The sequence below is a fragment of the Jaculus jaculus genome, chromosome 10 (genome assembly GCF_020740685.1).
Source record: "Jaculus jaculus isolate mJacJac1 chromosome 10, mJacJac1.mat.Y.cur, whole genome shotgun sequence".
In the NCBI taxonomy this organism is placed as follows: Eukaryota; Metazoa; Chordata; class Mammalia; order Rodentia; family Dipodidae; genus Jaculus; species Jaculus jaculus.
The window spans coordinates 8,497,755-8,507,573 of record NC_059111.1 but is presented as its reverse complement, the minus strand read 5'-3'; positions in this window follow the sequence as shown (position 1 = coordinate 8,507,573).

Below are 9,819 nucleotides of genomic sequence, written 5' to 3'. Positions count from 1 at the left end.
GGGGTATATCAGTTGTCTATTGCTTTACATTGCTATAAAGTTATAAAAATACACCACATTTCATTAAACCATTCTATTGATGAAGCACCTTGAGCCTTTCTCGTTTAGGGTTTAATGAATAAGGTTGCTATCAACATTCTTGTGCAAATCTTTTTGTGGATATGTAATTTTATTTTTCTTGAAGAAAGAAAAGAAAAGAAAAATCTAATGTGCACGTTGGACAGGGTCCTAGTTTGCTTTATACTCAGGGACACTGAGCAGTTTCCCATGAGCTCACCAACCATTTAAATATTTTCCCTGTAAACTATTTGAACAAATTTTATAATTACTCGTGCAATGTTGAGCAATGTGTCCTTTTATTATGTGTTATAAGACTTCATTATACGTCCAGAATCCCAGTTTTACAACATACCCTTTGTTTGTTTGTTTGTTTTGTTTTGTTTGCTTGTTTTTCAAGGTAGGAGGTCTCACTTTAGCCTAGGCTGATGAGAAATTCACTATGTAGTCCCAGGTTGGCCTCCAACTCACAGCCATCCTCCCACCTCTGCCAACATATCTTATTAGTACTTAGTAATACTTTCTTCTGGTCTTATTTTTAAATTAATGTTTTTGTTTATTTTTACTTATTTACTTGAGAGCAACAGACAGAGAGAGAAAGAGGCAGAGAGAGAGAGAGGAGAGTGGGCGCGCCAGGGCTTCTAGCCACTGCAAACGAACTCCAGACGCATGCGCCCCCTTGTGCATCTGGCTAACGTGGGTCCTGGGGAATCGAGCCTTGAACCGGGGTCCTTAGGCTTCACAGGCAAGCACTTAACCGCTAAGCCATCTCTCCAGCCCTCTTCTGGTCTTTTGCTTTGAGTTTAGTTGGCTCTTTTTATCCTTCAGGTGGGAAGTTAGATTGCTGATTTATTTATCTTATTTTAATGCAGGTTATTTTAAGTTTATTTTCTCCCAAGAAGTTAAACAATTATCTTTTAGCGGGCCATGTTTTAAATTCCTAAAAATTGATATTTTTAGGTTTTCTTCTCCTGGTTTTCATGCAAGAATTTCTGCTGTTATGAATCTGAAGGGAGAAAACTAAGACACATTTTTCTTGTAACATGTGTGCCTGGGGCTTTTTCTTCCTCTAGAAGAATGGTGCTACCCCAGTGCTTGGGTTATGAATAAGACAATAGAGAAAAGCTGGAAAGTGAGTTTCTCTGTCTGGTGGCAAAGCTGTTAATTCTCTAGCCCTCATCATCATTTCTTGCCTTCCTCTTTGGAGACAAAACTGCAGCTGCTTAGCTAGGTACATAACCACTCAAAATACAGACTTCATAATTACTAGCCTTCCTTAGAGCTGGAAAATATCTGGCTTTTGTGACATGTCCTTAAAGGAAAAAAAAAGGTAGGATCTTCCTTACCTTTATGTCGCTGTGGCTCAGCTGTATGTGGATCCAATGGCTGGAGCTAAAGCGGCTCTACTGGGCTTCCAAGAGACCAGAGCAATGGACTTTATGGAACTGCCCACTCCAAGGCAGCGCTAACTTCTCAGCAGCATTAGAAGTCAAACATTGTCCGAGTCGGGTTCCTGTTGTTTCGAGCTGAATCTCATTCTGACTACACAGAACTGCAAGGAGGGTTTATGCTGTGCCCAGTACTGTCTGCACAGGAGCTGGACACGCACAATCCATGTGGACAAGGCATATATTTTCACGTGCAAGCGCGACAGGGTAATTCTGATGCGTTAGGTAACGTGGGATGTGGAGATGGCTCGGTGACTACGGCGCTCGCTGTCTGAGCATGAGAGCCGTTCAGATGCGCGGCACACGCGAAATTTCCAGGTAGGTGTGTCAGCCAACCCGTGTTCCTAGTCCTTGGAAGTGGAGCCCCAGGACAGGCTGGTCAGCAAGACAATCAGCCAGCTGTAGGTCCAAGTGAGAGACCTTGTCTTAGTCAATAAAGTGAAGCGCCAGAGAGGAAGATACCCAACATCAACTCTGGCATCCGTGTGTACCAACTTGCACCCAACTAAACACACACAGACACTCCCCACAAAAAAAAAATACATAGACATGTTTTTTTTTTTCTTTAAGTGAAATTGTTTTTAATTTTTATTGTTTGGTTTTGTTCTGTCAAGGTAGGGTCTCACTCTAGCCCAGGCTGACCTGGAATTCACTATGTAGTCTCAGGTGGCCTCGAACTTGCAGTGATTCTCCTACCTCTGCCTGCAAAGTGCTCGGATGGAAGGCGTGCACCACCCCGCTTGGCTGAAGGTAATTTTAATTTGATATATGCCCAATTTCTGTTTCTTCTTTTGGGATTTGGGAGTTCCTATGACTGTAAAACCATAAACACTGTAACTTCTCATGATGTAACAATTCTTTCCCATGGGTGACACTTTCAAAGGAACTTTTTTTTTTTGGCTTTTGTCCTTTAAGAATGGATGTGTCTAGAGATACTCAGCACCACTTTGATGCACTGTTCCCTGGCGCACGCTGTGGACAAGGAATGGTGGATGCTCAAAATAGATCCCTGCCAAGCTCCCTGGCCCTGTCCTGACAGTTCTCTGCAAGGTTTTATGTGCCTGTTTAATTGCTGTTACTTCTTTTGCCATTCCCTGGGGGCCCATCTTTATGGAGAAATAGGCAGTTGGCCCAGGATACTGGAAAGGAACATTCCTTGCTAATTATTTAATTTTCATCTGGCACCAACTACAGCCTCTTAAGTTTAGAGAGAGCTGTAAGTTCAGTTACACTCCTTAGCCACCAAGGAGGCCACCTGATATAACTCAAGAGTAACCCGCAGTTCCTTCCTTACCTGTGTCCTCAGCCCCACATGATGGAGTGACTTTTCTCATGCACTGGCTGCTGGTGCATGGATAATGGAGGCGAGTATTCCTGGCTTCTTGTTGGACAGCCGAGGCATCAGGGGCAGGTGATGTAGTGATAGAAAGCTCTGGCTTCTCACACCTTCACAACCTCACTCCTTGCACAAATTCGAGCTTTCTTTTGTTACCTCTGCAACTGACACCACATGACCTGGAAGACATACTCAGAACAAGCCTCCGACAAGAATGTCAGGAAGCTGGGCTGGAAGGATGGCTTATTGGTTAAGGCGTTTGCCTGCAAAACCAAAGGACCCAGGTTCGATTCCCCAGGATCCAAGTTAGCCAGATGCACAAGGTGGCACGTGCATCTGGAGTTCATTGGCAGTGACTGGAGGCCCTGGCACACCTATTCTCTCTTTCTTTCTCTCTCTCTTCCTCCTTTCTCTGTCAAATAAATGAATAAATAAAAATATTAAAAACACAATGTTGGGAAGCTGTGACTTGAAGAGATGGAATGATTCACCCAAGGTCACACAACTTCCAAGGTGAAAGCTCTAGCTGCACTTTAGACCACACTGGTAGATGTCTTTCCTTTCCCGATAAGAAGGTCTCTGTAGGAAACAGCCTCAGGTTGCAGGGATGAACTTCCAAATCAGGCACAGTTATGGAGGAAGGAGATATTTATTGAAGCTTACACATCCAGAGGAAGTTCCTAATGGCAGAAGAAGATATCCTACTTTCACAAGTCCAAGGAGAGAGAGAGAGAGAGAGGGTCAGGCCACAAGCCACCAACACCAGAACACACAAGCACACTTACGGAATTACAGGCTAAGCTCAAGCGCCTTACATATCTTTAGACTGGAATCCCAGATCAACCACCACACCTTAGGGCTGGACCCTATATCCGCCCAGTGACACCTCCTCCAGCCAGGTGCCTGCAGATCTACATTACAAACTTTAATAAAATCCTGAATATATTGGGGGCCATCCATTCAAACCACCACAGTCTCTAACTCCTTCCTTTCCTTAGCTAATTCCCAGGTACCATCCAATATACAACCAAGAGCCACCTTCCCCAGAAAACCATCTCCAGTGCTCAGGATGAGGTTCCCTCCATTCCCCTGCACAGTCCATCACGATGGAGATAGTACAGAAAAGGCCCAGCATTGTTTCCTCTATGGCATAATTGTTTGGTGAAATGTCCCCTGTCGACTCCTGCATTAGAACACTTGGTCCCCAGCCCATGGTGCTGTTTTAGGAAGCTATGGAACCTCTAGGAGGTGGGGCTTAGCTGAAGGAAGTGGATCACTGAGGAGCTGGATTTGTGGGTTATTTATACACCCTGTTACCAGGCTGGAGGTGAGTACTTCCTGGTTGGTCCACTGAGATGTGAACAGGTCAGCGACAAGCTTCTACTGCCACAAATGAATCAGCCTGCCGCCATGTTTCCCCTGCCCTCATGGACCGTAACCCCCTCACCATGAGCCAAAGAAAAACCACTGTTCCTTTAAATTGCTTCTGTCAAGGATTTTGACTGACTAGAGAAACAACCAGTACAATATTTCCCATGGATTATCCATGTTCCCAAGTGCCAGGTAGGAGGCCACTATGGCATGGACTGTGGGAAGGTTGCTGTGTTATAGATGAATGGTGAGGAGGACCCTGGAGTGTATAGAATCAGAGAAATAAGTTCACATCTTCTTTTTTTTAATTTGAGAGCGACAGACACAGAGAGAAAGACAGATAGAGGGAGAGAGAGAGAATGGGCGCGCCAGGGCTTCCAGCCTCTACAAACGAACTCCAGACGAATGCACCCCCTTGTGCATCTGGCTAATGTGGGACCTGGGGAACCAAGTCTCGAACCGGGGTCCTTAGGCTTCACAGGCAAGTGCTTAGCCACTAAGCCATCTCTCCAGCCCAAGTTCACATCTTTTTATTTCAAAGTCTGTGCACCTAAGCATTATGCTATAAAGTTTTATAGTAAATTTATTTATTAACTTGAAGATCTCCTTCATGGGCTCTTTAAGTTCATTAGTCCCAGGGTCAGGTACAATTTCTTATTCACGTCTGTGCATTCATTATGCAGTGTGTGATTTGACACACAGTGAGAACCAGCTCATGTTAATTGAAATCTCATTTTCCTTCTTTTGCCCTTGTATTTGCTATTACCACAGAAAATGGGAATATGAAGTTTTGGAATGGATGCAGCTCAAGAAATTGCATGCCCTGTGGACAGAAGTGGCACTTGGGATTCACTTTGGCTCATGCCCTGTTTACAAGAGTGGCAAGGGTCACCGCCCAGCAGAAGCTGTAAGAGCCAGTGTGTGATCTTTCTGTAGTCTGATGCCTGGTAGGGGCTGAATGGCAGGACCCCTCTCACGGCCACGGTGGGCATCACTGTGCCACCGCTTGTTCTGTGAGATGCTCTTAGAAGTCGACAGCTGGTTGCTGGCATAGTATAAGCATCAGTTGCCTTCTCATTGCTGGTAGAAAACACCTGCCCGAAAGCAGCTTACGGGAGGGAAGGTTTATTTCAAGCTTATCATTTCAAGGAGAAGTTTCATCACAGTGGAGAAAACAAGGCAGCCGCCTCACATCTTCACACATCTGCAACAGGAAGACAGCAACAAGGACAGTCTGGCTCTGCACACTGGTAGACTCTCTCTCTCTCTCTCTCTCTCTCTCTCTCTCTCTTTCTCTCTTCCCTTTCTCTGTCTCTAATAAATGAATAAACAAAGAATTTTTTTAAAAAAAACTTTAAAAAAAGAAATAACTATTAAGAAAAAAAAACCCTCAAAGCCTGAGCCAGGCATGGTGGTGCATGCCTTTAATCCCAGCACTCGGGAGGCAGAGAGTTCAAGGCCACCCTGAGACCACATAGTGAATTCCAGGTCAGCCTGGGCTACAGTGAGAGCCTACCTTGAAAAACAAAAAAATAAGTTAAAAAAATAAAAACCTGAAAGCCTGCCCCCAGGGACATACTCCTCCTAGTGAGTCCTCACCTCCCCTGGGCACATTCATAGACACTTGAGTCGAGGAGGGTTACTTTACATCCAAACCAAGACAGCTCACCGTGCCAATTGGTCCTGATGGAAAGTTTCCAGGGCAGTAACTTCACTTGTCAACTAGATCCGATGTAGAACGACCGAGGGGACAAATCTCTGGGCGTGTCTGTGCGGCGACTTCTAAGCTGGGCTAATTGAGCTGGAAAGGCCCATCCTAACTATACACCTCTCCATCCCATGGGCTGGGGGTGCTGGACTGAATAAAAAAGGGAAAGTGGGGCTGGAGGGACAGCTTAGCGGTTAAGGCATTTGCCTGCAAAGTCAAAGGACCCAGGTTCAATTCCTCGGGACCCTCGTCAGTCAGATGCACAAGGGGCACACGCCTCTGGAGTTCGTTTGCAGTAACTGGAGGCCCTGGTGTGCCCTTTCTCTTTCTCTTTTTCTCTCTCTCTCCTTCCCTCTTTCTCTGTCAAATAAATAAGTAAAATTAAATAAATTAAAAAATATTTCAAAGAGAAAGTGATTTGAGCAGCAACATTCATTGCTCTCTGCTTCCTTACTGGGGATGCCCTGTGACCAGCTGCCTCTTGCTCCTGAAGCTATGACTTCCCTGCCCTTGGTGAATATATCCTTACACTGTGATCCAGATAAACCTTCCTTCCTTATGAACATATTTCTTTTTTCTTTTTTTCCCATGTGTACATATGTATGGTTGTGTGTGTGTGTGTGTGTGTGTGTGTGTGTATGTGTGTCTTCATATGCAAGTGCGTGAAACATGTTGAAGTCTGGTGTCTTCCTCAGGCCTTCACCACCTTGTTCTTTGAGACAGAATACGTTACTGAACTTGGAGCTCACTGAGTCAGCTAGAATAGCTAGACCAGCTAGTGAGCAAGCCCCAGGGATCTCCCTGCCTCTCCAGTGCTGGGATTATAGGCATGCTTTGACATGCGTGCTCATGATTTGAACTCAGGTGGTTATGGGTACCCACTGGCCTATCTTTCTGGTCGTATAAACTGCTTCTTGTCAAGTGTTTGCTCTCAGCAATGAGAAGAGTGAGTCTCAGGGCTTTATGTACCACAGAGGAATAAGAAGGATGGCTCTTAAAGTAGAGCTTATCACCCAAAAGCTTCATGTCCCACTAGCCACTTAATGACCGTCCAAAAAGCTTGAGGAAGTTCTGACTCAGAGGATGCGCCATTCATCCCTCTTTCAACTCCACTGGGAGCTGAGAAGGTTGAAATGAGCCCCAGCTAGTGCCTCAGGGATTTCAGCAAGCTGAGCAGAGAAGTCTGGAGGTCAGAGGATGGCACCAGCATTCTGGAACCTTCTTCCTGCAGCTGTGTTGAAGTCAGCAGAGGTATCTACCTGCCCTTGACTGTGTACGGAGTGCGTCTCAGGAGGAGAATGTACCTGTTGCTCTCAGAGAGTGCCTGCCTTCTGGCTTTATAATTTTATTATATCTTCAATCTTGGCTGGTTAGAAGATTCATTTATACATTTAACCAGACTTTTCCCAGGGTGTAAATTCCCCCCCTAGAGATAAATGAAACACTTTTAGGGATCCAATCAGTCTATGAGGCCACCAGGGTACCGTTCTCTGTTTGCAGCCGCAATTTGCCAAATGGTACCCGGGTGACTTTAGGCAGCGAGCACACATCTGCAAAGGGGCCTCCTTCACGTCGAGGGATGTGAGCGTAGAATTCTCCCTGCAATGCATGGTCGGCTGAGGGTGGGGAATGGGGATCTGGAGACCCTGCATTGCTCTTCTCTGCCCATCCCATCTCTAGTGGGGCTAAGCCTAGCGATGGAAGATAAGCCAAGGGCCATTAGGGAGGAAGTGAGGCGGAGCCCCAGGGTACCAGCCTTTATCCCTCTTGGTTAGAATCAGTTCCCTTGGAAATTGTCCTTCTTCAGGAGTCTTCCTCCTCTGTGGGCTCCTTTCCTGCTCAAAACCCCAAATGCCACGGGCTTTGCCTGCATTGTATTCCCAGGGGGCTAGTCCCAAGTTTATTTTTAGTCCTGTCTTATTTCTCTCATTTCATCAACATATCTCTGTGTTGTTTTTCCACTTATGATCTTGCTTTCTATTACTTTATGTATTCATTCATTCATTCATTCATTCATTCAGCAAATAATTAGTAGCCACTTATGTCCAATATAAAGCTTTAGTTCATTGCACAAGTTTTTTGAACGTATGTTTTCAAATGCAGCTGTGTCCATGTATCTGTGGGTCTGTGTGTTCACATGTGTGAGTGCATGAATATGCACTTAGGTTCCCATTTGTTAAAAAGTTAGGGGACCTCCTTGGGTGTCCTTCCTTGAATTCTGTCCATCTTTTTTCAATACAGGATCTCTTGTTGGTCTGGAACTCACTAAGTAAGCTGGAATGGCTGACCAGCAAGCCCCAAGGATCCACCTGTCTCCACCGCCCGTCCCCCAGGGCTAGAATTACCAGCACTTGCCAGCATGTTGGGCTTATTGTTTTTATGTGGGTTCTGGTGATAGAATTTGGGTCCTCGTGCTTTCTCAAGGCAAGCACATTATTGATGGGACCATCACCCGAGACCCTTTGGGTCTTTGGTTTAGATAATAGTGAGTTTAATTTTTTTAAATATTTAGTTGACAGAGAGAAGGTGTAGGGAATACAGGGGAGCCAGGACCTTCTGCTGCTACACTGCAAAGGAACTCCAGATGCACGCACCACTTTGTGTGTCTGACGTTACGTGGGCACTGGGGTACTGAACCTGGGCCATCTGGCTTTGAAAGCAAGTGCCTTTAACCACTGAGAAACCTAACCTGTTCCACCTGGATGCTAAGTTTAAATAGTGCTTCCACTATGTGCATGCTCTTTGCCTCTAGACCTCATTTTATCCGTCTGTAAAATGGGATTCCGAATATTACCTCTTCTTTGATGTCACATGATGACCAAATGAAATAATCCATGTCAATAGTTTAATAAGGTGTTGAGCATAGAATAAGCATCAATAACTCTGATTATTTTACCATCCACTGGGTGTGCCAGGCAGGCACCAAAGTACTAGAGATATGAATAAGACACAGATAGTTCCTAGACACAAGAAACAGTCTGCACCGGAGACTCTCAGTGTGGTCCCACACCATGCTCCTGGAGGCTGTTGGATGGAACCCCTCAGACCTGCCAGATAAGAAATCGTGGGGCCCAGCAATGCTCCCCCAAACCCTCCGTGCAGCTCTGCCCCTTGTCTCAGTTTCACATTAGAGAAATGAGAACCTTACGTCAGCGAGCCTGCTAATGCATACAGAATGGTGCTGTACAGCTTTGTTTATTTATTTATTAGAGGGGGGGGGGCACTCGGGCCTCTAGCCACTACAAATGAACTTGAGACACATATGACACCTTGTGCATCTGGTTTATATGGGTCCTGGGAAATGGGAGCTGGGTCCTCAGGCTTCTCAGGCAAGCGCCTTGAATGCCAAGCCATCTCCCCAGCCTCCGTACAGTGTGAAAGCTCAGAGTTCTGTCAGCAAGGAATGGCTGTTTCCCTCATGTTGACTGAAGAATTGAAGCTCTTACGCTAACAGCCAGTTGCCCTTGGACTTGGGCTTTCACCCCTCAAGGAAGATGATTGTCTCAAGTTCAGAAATAAATCTCAGCCAGTCCATTTCCTCCTAACCTATTACAAAAGGGTTGATTTCTGAGTGAGGGTATGAATCAATTCTGGCCAACAGTTCTAATTAGCAGGTTTGCTAGTTAGAATTTTTTTTCTTTTCTTTGCATGTGTGTGCAGGTATCTTTGCACATATGTGCACATGCATGTGGAAGCTGGGGGACAGTCTTGAGTATCATTCCCAGGAATGTTTCCTACACTTTTCTTTTTGAGACAGGGTCTCCCATGGGTCTGGAGCTCACCCCGACAGGATGCACTGGCTGAGCAGCAAATCCTAGGGACTCTCTATCTTGGCCCCTTGGGGACTATAGGCACGCAGCACCACCCCTGGCAGTAACGTGTGTGCTGCGAATTTAGAC